The sequence below is a fragment of the Lissotriton helveticus genome, chromosome 8 (assembly GCF_964261635.1).
Source record: "Lissotriton helveticus chromosome 8, aLisHel1.1, whole genome shotgun sequence".
Lineage (NCBI taxonomy): Eukaryota > Metazoa > Chordata > Amphibia > Caudata > Salamandridae > Lissotriton > Lissotriton helveticus.
Window position 1 is genome coordinate 1,090,062,872 of NC_136069.1, and position 15,943 is coordinate 1,090,078,814.

Consider the following 15,943-nt stretch of genomic DNA (forward strand, 5'->3'; position numbering starts at 1 on the left):
ACTTCTGATTTTTCTGTCAGTAATCACTGGATTGGGTTGGTCACTTAGTTTTGCAAGATGTTCTAGTTCAAATGGATTACTTATATAGAGAGCGCTTTCTTTCCTGCCAAAGAATCAATTTTGCTGAACATTTCAGTGCAGAGCTTGTATGAGGAGGATATCTGTGCACTTTGTTCTTCAGTATATTTTACCTGCACTTCATACACTTCTTTTAGCAATGTTAATAGAAAATGAAGCGTGCCTGATATCATTTGAAAATTGGTGTTTTAAAAACGTGCTATTTAATAGTTGGTTCACAACTGTGTGGCAGGTATTGGTGCTTGAGTAATAGTATTGCTGTGCAGGGAACACATCGAGGGAGAGCGGTTCCTATCCATCGGGATAGTTGGATTTCCAGACCCGTTTACTTAAAGGACTTCATTGACTCCTCGCGGCCCCCGCTCCGCGGGAGCCGCTCGTGTGTAGGGAACTTTGCAGGCTAACAGGAAGAACTAACTGACCTGTACATTGCGGCGGGACTGCGTGGACCAGCCTGCAGTGCGGTGACCTATCTCCCGCAGCTGGCCCTCTTCCCGCCCCCACCTCTTGGCTGATTTAAAATCCTTTTTGGTCTTTCCTCACTTGGTGCTGCTGTGCAGAGAACACATCGAGAGAGAGCCGTTCCTATCCATCGGTATAGTTGGATTTCCGGACCCGTTTACTACAAGGACTTCATTGACTCCTCGCGGCCCCCGCTCCGCGGGAGCCGCTCGTGTGTGGGGAACTTTGCAGGCTAACAGGAAGAACTAACTGACCTGTACATTGCGGCGGGACTGCGAGGACCAGCCTGCAGTGCGGTGACCTATCTCCTGCAGCTGGTCCTCTTCCCGCCCCCACCTCTTGGCTGATTTAAAATCCTTTTTGGTCTTTCCTCACTTGGTGCTGCTGTGCAGGGAACACATCGAGGGAGAGCGGTTCCTATCCATCGGGATAGTTGGATTTCCGGACCCGTTTACTTCAAGGACTTCATTGACTCCTCGTGGCCCCCGCTCCGCGGGAGCCGCTCGTGTGTGGGGAACTTTGCAGGCTAACAGAAAGAACTAAGTGACCTGTACATTGCGGCGGGACTGCAAGGACCAGCATGCAGTGCGGTGACATATCTCCCGCAGCTGGTCCTCTTCCCGCCCCCACCTTTTCCTACTTAACTTCCTCCACCCATGCGCACGCGGGACGTGCGCGGGTGTGCGCCAGGCTAAGCCCGGGCCAAGGGCGCGCCCGTTGTAGCCCGTTCAAGCACGGTTGAGACCGGACCGGGCCACTTCTCTTGGCATTCCTCTTTTACTGCCTTACCCCTAATCTGTTCGCACATAAAGGACAATGGCTACAAGAGAGACAAGGAGTAAAACTTCACAGGCTGGCGCCCACCCAACAGGTACTCTCGATAACTATTTTGTCAAAGCTGGCTCACAATTAATTGATGAAATTACTATACTGGAAAGGCGTATTTCCCAAGAGATAGAATGGGTCAGAAGATCCTCCATGCGTGCAATAGCGCACGCTAGATCTCCCGTGAATCGACACTACCAAACGGACCATGAAAGTCAGGACAATGGGGCGATGAGCTCGTCTGCTATATCTATTGTGACCTCGGTACAGAGGGATAACGAGCCCCTAGGCACTGAACATACACGACCATTAACCCCATCTCCCACTCAAGCGCATTTTACCTCTCCTTCTCCCTCCCTCGTACCAACTACTCCAATTAATGAAATTTTGACCGCTAGAGAGAGTCATCTAAAACGCGGAGTTAGGGAAGGAGCTGTACCTAAAAGGAAGAGAGGTGCCCAAAATCCCGTGGGTTGTAAGGCAAAAGTTCCAAAGCATAACATCTTGGAGGGGGTTAACATCATGGAACATAGTAAAACCACACTATTACCCCCTAATGACACCACAATAGCATCCCTAAATACCCCACCTATGCGAGTCTCTGAGCAGATAATTTCTGATTTAACTACCAGGGAAGGAGATGCGATTACTATCGCCAATATTGGCGCCCTCCTCAGTTCACTTCTTAGCCCCTTAGAAGTCCGTTTAACTAGGATTGAAGCCAGGCTGTCATCCATAGAAAAAACATCAGCAATAATTGTTGATGGTGTTAAAACAGATAACAAGGCTGGCAGGGGGGGCCACATCCAACAATAAGAGGGGGCCAACAATCAAAAGTTCAATCAAGGATGTGACAACAGCCCCAAACAACCCACAGCCAAACCCGCTCATCATTCACCCACCAACCTCCCTCCCGATGGAAGGGGCAACTATAAGTATTCCTCCTGAGTCTAACACTAAATCCAAGCAGAGGGTGGTTGATAAAACAAAAAAGATCCTGTCTATCGACCTCCCCCCTGAGGCTAGCCCATTTGTAGTTATACTTGCAGGCATACCGGAATTAAAACCAGAGATTAAAGAATCGGTTGCCTCACTAAAAAACAAGGCGGTTAATTGGCTCAGTCTGAATAGACCCCTTCCCCCAGGAATAGTAAGTGATGTACTTATGATAAGAAGAGTCCCCTGGCTGGGTAACACAGAGAAATCTATTAAAGGGGATTGTGTCCTAATAAACTTTAGGGACCCCAGGACCGTATCGCACATATGTGGGTGGCCATATCGTGATCTGGGAACATCCATCCAGTCCTTACCACTATCTTTTTTCTACCCCCCTTGGTGTAACACTGGGGAGGAGGAGGGCTGGGATTCAGTCCCCATGAGAGGGAGAGGCCAGGGAAGACGGGAGAGAGGGGCAATCTACCGACCGACAGTACTGGAGACCAACTATCCAACACTGTATAATAGGTTCAGCTCTCTGGACATGATTGATTGACTCCATCCATTACGGAGGGGGCCGATCCATCACTTACATAGGGTAGAACAGCCGGGTAAGATTACCCCTCCTAGTCGAAGTATCTCTTACAATTCAGGGATCAAGCGTCCTGTAGATTTACAGCATGACAATGAAAGTCAACCCCCTATACTTGAGTCATTATCTAGAGATATGCAACTCCCAGCTAGACAGGGCGATTTTATTCATAATGTAATGTTGCCAACTAGTTTAACTGGCCTGGGGAGCTTTCCAAGTTCCCCTTCTAATCCCGAACAATTTGGGCCACTATCTCGAAATATCCAATCTTCATCTATAATAGGTGTATTACCCCATACTGAATTACTGCCGGTTAGTTTATTCGGCCAGGGGATTATTCCAAGTTCCAATTATAATCCGAAACTAGCTTTAGTAAAGATAATCTCGTGGAATTTGGCCGGTCTCGGAAACAAGCTTGACTCAACAGATTGGAACACATTTATAGATTTAAAAGATATTTGTATGTTCCAAGAAACTTGGGCAAGAGAGGAACACACCCGCCCTGGTTTTGCAGTATTCTCCATCCCTGCACGATGGGGGGGTAAGGGGCGCCCCTCTGGTGGCCTTGACACCTGGGTTGCAACCCACCTGGGTTGCAAGGCAACATCCTATCCCACAGCTTCTGAGGACGTTCAATGCGTCCTCTTGGAATGGTCTAACTCCATCACATTTGCAGTAATAAATGTCTACTCTAGGCCGGTAAACATCACCAGAGAGTCAAGTACCATTGAGGAACTTTCCACTTTCCTCAATGACTTTCCCAAATATATGCCTTTTGTGGTGGGGGACGATTTGAACTGCCACTTTGAGCCACTATCAGGATTATTAGATGGACCGACGATGGAGGAGGATGCGCTCTGGCTAGTGCCTCCCACGGCAGCTCCTCCTCCTAGAGCCTGGACACCTTTGGCAGTTCAGGTCACTGCCTTGACCCTTAAACACGCCATTAGGGCTTGTAATGGGCACCTGAACTCTGACATCCCTCCCAAATGTACATACAATAAAGTTGGGATGGAGTCGAGATTGGACTATATTTTAGTCCAATCGTCCTCCTGGTCCAAAATTAAGGTTTTAGGGTGATAGAAAGGGACGACAGCGACCACAATGCGCTGGAACTAGAATATGCTTTGCCGGGTCTACCCAATGAACAAAGGGCTGGTGAAGTCGCGGGCACTATAGGGTTGTCCCTGACAAACAACAGACGCAGAGTGAGGTGGGAAAAACTAGCCGATAACCCTGAAAAGGTTTCGAAGTTGTACGGCTATGTTATCCCCATACTAGAAAAGGTGAGTACACTATTGGTACAACCTAATGTCCAAGAGATGCACACAAAACTGCGGTCTACTCACGAGGACCTTATAAAGAATACTGCTGAAGTCTTCTTTGCCCCAGTAAAAACTGGGGCCAGTATGCGCCACTGCCCAAAGTGGTACAATGCCGCCTGTCGAAAGGCTAAAGGAGATCTAATGATTTCTCTAAAGCAGGGTAACAATAGATCCGTAATACAGGCAAAGAGAAGGGACTACAAGTGCCTGACTACCCATGCAAAGGCGGAATGGGATCAGGAGAAATGGGAGAATCTCACCGCTACATTAGCGGTGAAGGACTCCAGCAAATTCTGGCGAATCGTAAACACTGGCTCTGGCGAGCTACCGTCGGCTATTGAACCCAATATCTCAGCTAGGGTTTGGCAAGAACATTTTCAAGCTCTCTATACAGGAGCCGAGGTGGATCCAGATGGGGCCACAATTGATCTGCCGATGAACGGCAGCCCGCATCTGGAGGGGAACCTGTTTGCGGAGGAAGAGGTCCGGGTGGCTATCTCAGGGCTGGCATCTGGTAAAGCTCCAGGCCTGGATGGGCTCCCGGGCGACCTCTTCAAACAAGAGCCAGACGTTTGGGCTCCCTATCTCCTGACAGTTTTTAATGCCGTCTTGAGGGGTATGGAGGTGGCCTGTACATGGTTGGGCGCAGAGATTGTCCCTATATATAAGAAGGGCTCTCCTCTGCTCCCAGCCAACTACAGGCCCATCAGTCTCATCGATGTCCCTCAAAAGTTATTCGGAAGACTGATATTAGATCGCCTCCAAGATTGGATTGAAGAGTATTCTATTCTGAGCCCATACCAGGCAGGATTTAGAAGGAAAACCTCAACAACGGATCAGATCTTCCGTCTCAATCTCCTATTCTGGAAAACCGCTATAATCGAAGGCGGCAGCTTATACACAGTCTTTGTAGACCTGCGGGCCACCTTCGATCTGGTGCCAAGACATAAATTGTGGTCTGTGTTGGCGGAGATGGGTATCCCATCCAACATTCTGAATATCCTGATAAGACTCCATCAGGATAACTTTGCAAGGGTTAGGTGTGGCAGGAATGGGATGCTCTCACCAAGACTCCCCGTTGACAGAGGGGTGAGACAGGGTTGTGTGCTTGCACCCACTCTGTTCTGCCTCTTTGTCAACAGGGTAATCGCCCATCTAACCAGGATCAAGGACATCAACGCCCCAAGGCTCAATGGCAGCAGGGGGCCCGCTATCATGTTTGCGGACGACACCCTGCTGCTGCCTAAATTCCCGACTGGGATACAACGAGTTCTGGATGATTTTGTGGCATTTTGTGGGGAGCGAGGGCTGGAGATCAATGCTTCGAAGACTAAGTATATGATCAAGGTCAACAGAATCCACATGGAAAAGACGTGCAAAACTACCTAGAAGAGGTGTCCGTTAGTGAGGTGATCTGTGGGCGTGTTCTACATTTTCGTATTTTGTATTAGGGAAAGCGCCCGAGGGAGGAGAGTCAGAATGAGTGGAGGAGAGTCAGAAGGAGGGTTAGAGAAGCAGAAGGAGAAAGAGAGAGGTTCAGAGAGATAGAGGGAGACAGAATAAGTTAGGAGTTCAATGTAAGGAGCATCTTAGAACGAGCTCTGTAGCTTTGGCTACTGATTTACTCTGTGAATGTACTTCTTAGGAAGTCTTCACAAGCTGACACCTTTTACTGACTTTGCCTGAGTAATGCTAAGTAGGGATGTCACCTTAGAGATAGAGTAGGGATAGTCTAATAGTGTTTTTCCTTTTTAATAACAGATGAAGCCTGATTTAAATGTTGTAGCAGTCCTTGCTTGTGTTTTATTTTTGGAGATGTTTATTCTCTTCATGATTCACTGGAGCAGATTAATCAGGAGATTCAGCTTAGTATTAGTTCCCATGCATTTCTACAACCTTGGGTTGAGGTGCTTGGATATTCAGTTGTTTTTAGCTTTGTAAAAAAAAAACTAAACTGAAGCTGGAGTCTGTCGTCCTTAAGTCCTGATTGGTTTGGAAAGTTAAATTGTGATGCATTGTTTCTCCCCTTTACACTTCTGAGCAGGTAAAAAGAGACATTGACCTGAGGTTCCATGTTAAATTTGAAGTTCGAGAGCGGAGAACGATGGTGTGTGGCGGAGACCGGCAGAGAGTGACGGTGTGGTGGAAGCAGCAGTTCGCAGAGGAGTGAGTATGAATAGGAATGTTGTTAGATTGCGGTGATGGTTTGATTGTGCGATGTCTTGCGGAGTTAGAATGAGAATTGAGTGATTGTGGTTTCGGACTGTGAGCACGCGCGGTCCGTGAGATTTTGATGTCAGGCTCGACGAGTAACCTAAGATCACGGGATAGATAGATTGTGTTGTAGAAGACACCCAGAGCCGTAATTGTCAGCCATTGATTGCGGGAGTCGTGAGACGTAATCAACAAACCCACCCAAGATAGGGAAAAAGAGAGTGAGTGTTTGAGTGACCAACGCAGGTCGTGGGTTACTGTGTGTGCAAAATTGAGTGATTGGATCCTATCAACTATTTATGGTACCGTCCGGCCGTTCGTGGGCAGATGGTTGAGGCCAGTTGTCTGGTCATTTAGTGGACAGACAATTGTCAGATTGAGGTAGACAATTACGAGTGACTGTCCAGTCGTATGGTGGACAGACAGTCAATCAAGTGACTGTCCAGTCGTTTCGTGGACAGGTACTTACTGTATGAGTGAGACGTGCAAGAATGTTTGAAGAGATTGTGAAGGAGGGGAACTGCTGTGTGTGGAGGAAGAGTGACGTCGAAGTGTGCCGCGCTTTGATAGGCCGGTTAGTGTAACGCCGGGTGGTATTGGTGGATTGACATCAGGAAGTAAAATGAAAACACTGTGGGTAAAAGAGTTGATTTCATCATGAAATGTTTTAGAGTATTACTAGATCTTTGTAGGGGAGATAGAGGAGTAGTAACTTGAGTGGGGGAAGAAGCGCCACCTGAGGATACCCCAGCTCATTACATGGCTATAAATGTAGGGCTCCATACTATACTTTGGCTTCAGAATTTGCAAAAGATGACTGAAAAGGAGGGAGATTTGGCTTTCCCACGCTATGGCTCATTCAGATTTGAAATGCGTGATAGCTGCATTGTGACCTTTGCTCATGGATAAGAGCAGCGCATGCAAGAAAAAGAGATCGAAGTCAGGAAAGGGTGAAGAAGTCGACCAGGGCGTTTCAGGATGTGTGATGGGAGGCATTGGCGAAGAGATGGAGGGTAAACGCCATTGAGGGAGATAGACTATTTCCGTTACTTGTAAAAGGAGGAGACACCAAAAAAGAGAAGAGAAGAGGAAAATGATAGCGACACAGATGACAGTCTTTTAGAGAGGTTTTGGCAGAACGACCACCTCCATATAATCCAGATTCGGAGAAGAACGGTAGCTTCTGCAAGGAAAACAGGGGAGTCATAGATGAACCCTACAGTGGGAGTGACAGGTAGGATTTCAGCAGGGACAGGATGGGGACACAACCACTGAGGGGAAGGGAGGCAGATTAAGTCAACACAGTTACCAGGCTAATGGAAGCTCTTACAGTGCCGGTCACCATTGGTCCCATTGTTTCAGTATACGACCCAGATGAGACAGATAATGGAAGTTTGGTACGATCAGTAATGGTAGAAAACACTTATTCTGGAGTGAAAGGGGCAGCGAGTGGAAATGGTCATCCTTCAAGGCCCATGGAATCAAGTACGCCATTGCCAGCCACAGCAGATTCTTCTAAGGGACAGGTGGAACAAAGAGCACTGAGGACAGGGTCCTTAGCAGACTCGCGTTCTGACTTGAGGATGTGGGAATCCCCAGTGAGAGGCCCTTGGGGAAGGATGACGGGAAGTAACCGTCAGGAAGTTTCAGGGAGTCAGTCTGTCTCATGGAATTTGATGGAAGGAAACCAGCGGGAAGATCAGGGTAGTGAGAATGGAGAGTCGAGTAGTGTGTCGAGTAGAGGGACAATTAAAACTGATCTGAGGGCCAAGGTGCTGGATGTGGTGAGATTAAATGCAGAAGCGGAGGAGATAATCAGTGGCAATTTGCCTTTAGAAAGGATCAAACTATATGAGCCGGATGAATTGTTGTCTGTGGCGAAAGATGTAACTCACAAGGCAAGGAAAGCACATGAGAAATTGACAGAGTTGGCACAGAGGTATGATGTGGATTTGTCTAAAACTAAAATGTTACTGGAGAATCAAAGGTTAAATTACAGTGATCAGGAATTAGAAGACAAAAGAGTCATAGGTTTGAAAATGCACATTCGAGAATTGATCATAGGGATACGCTTGTGGAGCATGCTTGACAAATGGGAGGAGAGATGGTCAAAGAAGAGGAGTGCCAGGAAGAGTTTAGGAGAAACACCACCCCCAGGCGGAGGAACAATGAGAGTAGAGGCCTTTCCATTGTGGGAGGTACAGAATGGAGGGTATGTGCATGTGCATTTGAGTAGAGATGACTTAGCAGCATTTACCAATGATTTTCCTTGGCTGAGGGTAAAACCTGTTGAATGGTACAAGCAAGTTAATCGGTTTGTAAAAATTTCAAAAGTTCTGTAGATCAATTTGAATACATTGGTTGACATTGTAGTAACAAGTGATTTGTGGTCAGCTTGTAAAATCGCTGTTGATTGTCCTTCTTCAGAGCCTGAGTGAGATTGGGTTACACATGGCCCTTCTCCTGTGGTTATGAAAAAGTACGAACAAGTAATCACATGGTTGCAATCTAAGATTTCGCCACAAGATATTGATTGGGTTAAGATAGACAGAACTGTTAAGGAGCCAAAGGAAACTGTGCATGCTTACTATGAGAGGCCCTTACAAGCCTTCAAGCAGTATAGTGGGTTGGACACACTCGATCCAAAGGATATGGGACAGTTAGTCTCCAAATGTGTGTTAGGATTGAGACCAGAAGTTAGCTTTATGATTCAGTAGCATTTGATTTACTGGCAGAATAAGTCCGTGGATGAAATCTTGTAGTATGCCAGATACTGTAGTGATGAAGTGGACTCGAAGCACAAAAAGCTTAAGTATAAGCTATGCAGGTCCAGATGCAGAATACAGAGAAGGAAAAGCAGGACCAGACCAATGGGGGAACGTTAGGAAGAAGGCAGGGAAATAATCAAGGAGGGACTCAGAATGTATCAGATCAGGGAAAAGGGAAAGCCATAGATCCTAAGACAGGACTAGATGTGGCTACCTTAAATTAGACTACTGCATGTCATAACTGTCTTAAGCTCGGGCACTGGAATCGCGAGTGTAGATCAAATCCAGCTAATCAGATCCAGCAGGAGGAAGTGATGCAGACATCTGAGGTCGTCAATACAGTGACCAGACCCAGATCGGTACAAGGGAGAACAGTAGGTCCGCAGGTGCAAGTTCCCCAGCCACCGAGAATTTCACAGGGAACTCAAACTTACCAGCAGATGCCTTTATTGAGACTTTGGACGAACACGGTTCAGACCCATTCCTACGAAGATGTCTGAGGGTAGGAAGACTGTAACCTTGGAGAAGTCTTGGAGGTAGATCAAAGAGGACCTTATGTAGAGGCGGATATTGATGGTCACCCAACTACCTTCTTGGTTGACACGGGTGCTACACATTCTACTGTGAGATCTGCAGTTGTTCCTAACTTACCACTCTCGGGACAATCGAATCAAGTTGTAGGAGTGGTGAACAGGAAAATGACTAATCCTCTGACTGAACCAATATCTGTAAGAATAATGACCTTTCATGATCAACACCAATTTGTGGTATGCGACTCAAGTCCGGTCTGTCTGTTAGGTCGTGACCTTTTGTGTAAATTGGTAACTAGTCAAAATATCGAGTTTTTTTTATCGACTAGACATAATATTGAGGCAAAAATATAGAATAGACATAATATCGACTGGACATAATATAGACTACCAAAATATCGACTAGAAAATGTTAATATCGAATAGAATGGACATAATATCGAATCAAAAATATAGAATGGACATAATATCGACTAGACATAATATAGACAACAAAAATATCGAATTTTAGGTAAGTTAATATTAATTTTTATTTTTTGTGTAATATCATTCTGTAGCGGGTTGTGGGTTTATAGGGGAATAGGGTGGGAAGTAATTTAATTATAAAAATATGTTAATGTATTTATTGTTATTTATTTAGAATTAATTGTTAATTATTAATTGGTTATTAATTAAAATATAATTGGTAATTAATTTTAATTGATTCATTGATAAATATTTAAATTTTAGTAAATTATTTTCTGTAGCGGGTTGTGGGTTTATAGGGGAAAAGGGTGGGAAGTAATTTAATTATAATTAATTAAATATGTTAATTAATTAATTGGTAGTTATTTTGAATTAATTGTTAATTGATAATTAATTTTAATTAATTGTTTAATTGACAATTATGTGAATAATATTTTTTTTCTGTAGCAGGTTGTGGGTTTATAGGGGAATAGGGTGGGAAGTAATTTAATTATAATTAATTAAATATGTTAATTAATTAATTGATTGGTATTTATTTAGAATAAATTATTAATTAATGTTTAATTGGTAATTAATTAATTTTTAATTGACAAGTAATTTTTATTAATTGATTAATTGATAATTATGTGAATAATATTATTTTATTTTTAGTAGCGGGTTGTTGGTTTATAGGGGAATAGGGTGGGAAGTAATTTAATATAATTAATTAAACATGATAATTAATTGGTATTTATTTAAAATAAATTGTTAATTAATTTTTTATTGGTAAATAATTAATTCTTAATGGGAAATTAAAATGTATTAACTGATTAATTTATAATTATGTGACTTATAATAATCTATTTTCACTACAGTGGGGATATTAAAATTTACCCCTATGCTATCCAACATTTTCCTTACTGTTCCAGTCTCTGGAGTGGGAATAGTAATTTTTACCCCTACGCAATCCAATGATTTCCCTACTGTTGCATTCACTGGAGTGGGAATAGTGATTTTTATCCTTACGCTATTCAACGCTTTCCCTACTGTTGCATTCGCTGGAGTGGGAATTGTAATTTTTACCCCTACGCTATCCAACGCTTTCCCTACTGTTGCACTCGCTGGAGTGGGAATAGTAATTTTTACCCCTACGCTATCCAACGCTTTCCCTACTGTTGCACTCTCTGGAGTGGTAATAGTAATTTTTACCCCTACGCTATCCACCGCTTTCCCTACTGTTGCACTTATTGGAGTGGGAATAGTAATTTTTACCCCTATGCTATCCAACGCCTTCCCTACTGTTGCACTCTCTGGAGTGGGAATAGTAATTGCTACCCCTACCCTATCCAACGCTTTCCCTACTGATGCACTCGCTGGAGTGGGAATAGTAATGTTTACCCCTACGCTATCCAACGCTTTCCCTACTGTTGCACTCGCTGGAGTGGGAATAGTAATTTTTACCCCTATGCTATCTAACGCTTTCCCTACTGTTGCATTCTCTGGAGTGGGAATAGTAATTTTTACCCCTACGCTATCCAACGCTTTCCCTACTGATGCACTCGCTGGAGTGGGAATAGTAATTTTTACCCCTACGCTATCTAACGCTTTCCCTACTGTTGCATTCTCTGGAGTGGGAATTGTAATTTTTACCCTTACGCTATCCAACGCTTTCCCTACTGTTGCACTCGCTGGAGTTGGAATAGTAATTTTTACCCCTACGCCATCCAACACTTTCCCTACTGTTGCACTCTCTGGAGTTGGAATAGTAAATTTTACCCCTACGCTATCCAATGGTTTCCCTACTGTTGCACTTGCGGGAGTGGGAATAGTATTTTTTTCCCCGACACTATCCAACGCTTTCCCTACTGTTTCACTTGCTGGCGTTGGAATAGTAATTTTTACCCCTACACTATCCAATGCTTTCCCTACTGTTGCACTCTTTGGAGTGGGAATAGTAATTTTTACCCCTACGCTATCCAAAGCTTTCCCTACTGTTGCACTCTCTGGAATAGGAATAGTTATTTTGAACCCCTACGCTATCCAACGTTTTCCCTACTGTTGCACTCGCTGGAGTTGGAATAGTAATTTTTACCCCTACGCTATCCAACGCTTTCCCTACTGTTGCACTCTTAGGAGTGGGAATAGTATTTTTTACCCCTATGCTATCCAACGTTTTCCCTACTGTTTCACTCGCTGGAGCTGGAATAGTAATTTTTACCCCTACGCTATCCAATGCTTTTCCTACTGTTGCACTCGCTGGAGTGGGAATAGTAATTTTTACCCCTAGGGTATCCAACGCTTTCTCTACTGTTGCACTTGCTGGAGTGGGAATAGTAATTTTCACCCCTACGCTATTCAACACTTTCCCTACTGTTGCACTCTGTGGAGTGGGAATAGTAATTTTTACCCCTACGCTATCCAAAGCTTTCCCTACTGTTGCACTCTCTGGAATAGGAATAGTTATTTTGAACCCCTACGCTATCCAACGCTTTCCCTACTGTTACTCTCACTGGAGTGGGAATAGTAAATGTAAACCTCTCGCTATCCTACGGAAAAAATATTGTATATGTTTTGTTAATAATATGTATATATAGATATATATATATATATATATTTAAAAAAATATATATTTTTTTTTAAGTTACAATAATTATTTATTAATTTTAAGTTTATTTAAATATTTTAAGTATGTTTGAATTAATTATATTTATTATTATAGTACTTTAAGATTACTTTTAAGATATTTTAAAAAATTGATATTTTGACTGTCTATATTTTTTCCTATCGATATTTTGGAGTCGATATTTTTGTACTTACCTGTTTGTAGATAGGAAGTCGATATTTTGGCATTCTATATTTTTACCTCGATATTTTGGTAAGTCGATATTTTGACTGTCGATATTATGTCAGTGATCCGTGTAAATTGAACTGCACCATCTATTGCACGTCCAAAGGAGAAGAGCTGCAGACTAGTGATGATGATGTGGTAAATCAGAATTTGGGTATAGAAGAATTTCCCATGTTAACAGTTGAGGAACTCCCGCTCGACCTGAGAGACTCTGTCTCTTTGGATGTATGGGATTTCACGGGGAAGAGATAGGACTGATAAAGGGAGTTGAGCCAGTTAAGATCCAAGTCAAACCTAATGTCGAGTTTCCAAGAACATCTCAGTGTAATCTGTCACTGGAGACGATTGCAGGAATTAAACCTGTGATTGAATCTATGATCGAACAGGGAATTCTGAAGGAGATAATGGGGAGTCCATGTAACTCACTAATCATGGGATTACAGATACTGGGTGGGAAGTATAGGATTGTGCAAGACGTGCAAAAGGTCAACACCATTGTGGTCCCATGTTGTCCCGTGGTACAGAATCCATCCGTGATCTTGCTTCCAGATCCCATGTGAAGCTGAATGGTTCAATGTGATTGATCTGTGTCAGGCATTTTTTTCAATACCTCTGCATGAGGAAAGCCAGTTTTTGTCTGCTTTCCGGCTGGAATATTGTGTGTTAACATAGTGTTGTATCCCTCAAGGGTATACAGAGAGTTCATCCATCTTTAACCAGCTCTTGAAAAAGAATCTTGAGAGTCTTGTACTATCGCAGAATTCGGTTCTCGTACAGTACATTGACAATCTTTTAATCATGTATGAGACTTAGGATGCTTGTAGGATTGATACTGCTGCCTTATTGAATTATCTAGCAGAGAATTGACACAAGGTGTCCCTGAACAAGTTACAGTACTGCTTATCCGAAGTTCAGTATTTGGGTTATAGAATAGAAAAAGGCAAAAGGAAGGTGTCACCAGATCGAATTGAGGCTATTATGAAAATTATGGTGCTCACCACACAGAAGGAAGTCTGAATGTTTTTGGGAATGGTTGGATACTGCTGTCAGTGGATCCAAAATGCTTCCTTGAAGGCGAAGCCTTTACAGAGGCTGACGCACAAGGATGTGAATGATCCAGTACCGTGGAATCAAGATTGCCTGGTAGCATTCTTGGAGTTGACAGAGGACCTATGTTGTGCTCCAGCTCTGGGGTGCCAGACCATAACAAGTCCTTTTCATTGTTCTGCTATGAGCGAGAAGGTTGTCGTTGTCAGTTTTAACTCAGAGTCATGGAGGAGTCCATAGACAATTGCCTATTTCTCAGCTACTTTAGATCCAGTAGCTTCAGCGTTGCCTGGATGTCTCAAATCTGTTGCTGCAACAGGTGTCAGCATTGAAAGATGTGAAAATATTGTGATGGGTCATCCACTTCCAGTTTATGTTCCACATTCAGTTGAGCTTCAGATGAGAACCAAGATGCAACATATGACAAATAACAGACCTACACGTTATGAGCAGGTTATACTTGCCTTGGAAAATGTGACTTTGAAACGATGTACTGTTTTAAATCCTGCTACTTTAATGCCTGTGTCTAATATTGCTGATGAAGAGTGTGAGGACCATGACTGTCTCGATGTGACTAAATTTTGGACCAAACCAAGGCCTGACATTGCAGATGAACCTCTACCTGAGTCCGATGAAATCTTTTTTGTATACGGTTCATGCTTAAGAGACAATGTAGGTCACTTGAGGACAGCATTTGCTGTGTGTACCATTTCTGGAGTTGTGGAAGCTGCTTTGTTTACAGGGAGTATACTCCGCATAGGTAGCAGAAATCATAGCTCTGACTCAAGCCTGTTTGGCTGCTGATCAATTTTGAATCACCATTTATACCGATAGTCAGTATGAGTTTGGTATGGTTCATGACTTCGGACAGCTATGGTTACATAGAGGGTTTCATGTGTCATCAGGATCTCTCATTAGGTACGGGAAATATGTAAGACAATTGTTAGAAGCTTTACAACGTCCACGAGAAATTGCGGTGGTAAAATGTACAGCTCATATGAAGTGACTTTGTCTCTCAGAGTAACAAGTATGCAGATGAGGTTGCACGTTTTTGCGCTGAACAAGGGTGCATATTTACTGGAGATTATACAGGAGAGAGCCCAGAAAGAACCAAACTCAGCATGATGTTAGCTATGGAAGACACCTGGGATGAGCTCAAGCATCTGCAGGGATGGGCTTCAGAAGAGGAAAGAGCTGTGTGGATCAGAGCAGGATGTGAAATTGGAGATGAAGGGATTTGGATTTCAAATGATGGTTGAGCAGTGTTGCCAGATGATTTATTGAGCCCTATGGCAAGACAGATCCATGGAGCAGTGCACCACAGAAGGGATGCTATGGTGCAAGTGTTCAGGCAGATGTGGTATAATCCACGGTTTCGAGCGCTTCCTGAAACAGTGTGTCATAGGTGTGTCACGTGTCAGCAGATGAATGCTGGAAAGAAGACTGTGGTTGCCGTGAGTCATATAGGGAGTTCTGGAGGGCCTTTCAACAGAATACAGCTCAATTTTATTGAAATGCCTGGGTGCAATGGTTTGAGGTATGTTCTGGTTGTGGTGTGTGTTTTCTCACGGTGGGTGGAAGCATATCCAACCAGAAGGTGTGATAGCCTGACAGTAGCAAAGTTGTTGCTTAGGAAGCTGATCCTGAGGTTCGGATTTCTAACCTCATTGGAGTCGGATAGAGGAACACATTTCCACAGTGAAATCATGAAGTTACTTTGTGCTGCTTTGAACGTTGATCAGAGGCTGCATTGTAGCTATTGACCGGAGGCTTTTGGGATCATGGAACAGAATAATGGGACTTTGAAAATGAAGATGGCAAAAGTGTGTTTGTCTACATCTTTGAAATGGCAGGATGCCTTGTCCCTGGTGTTG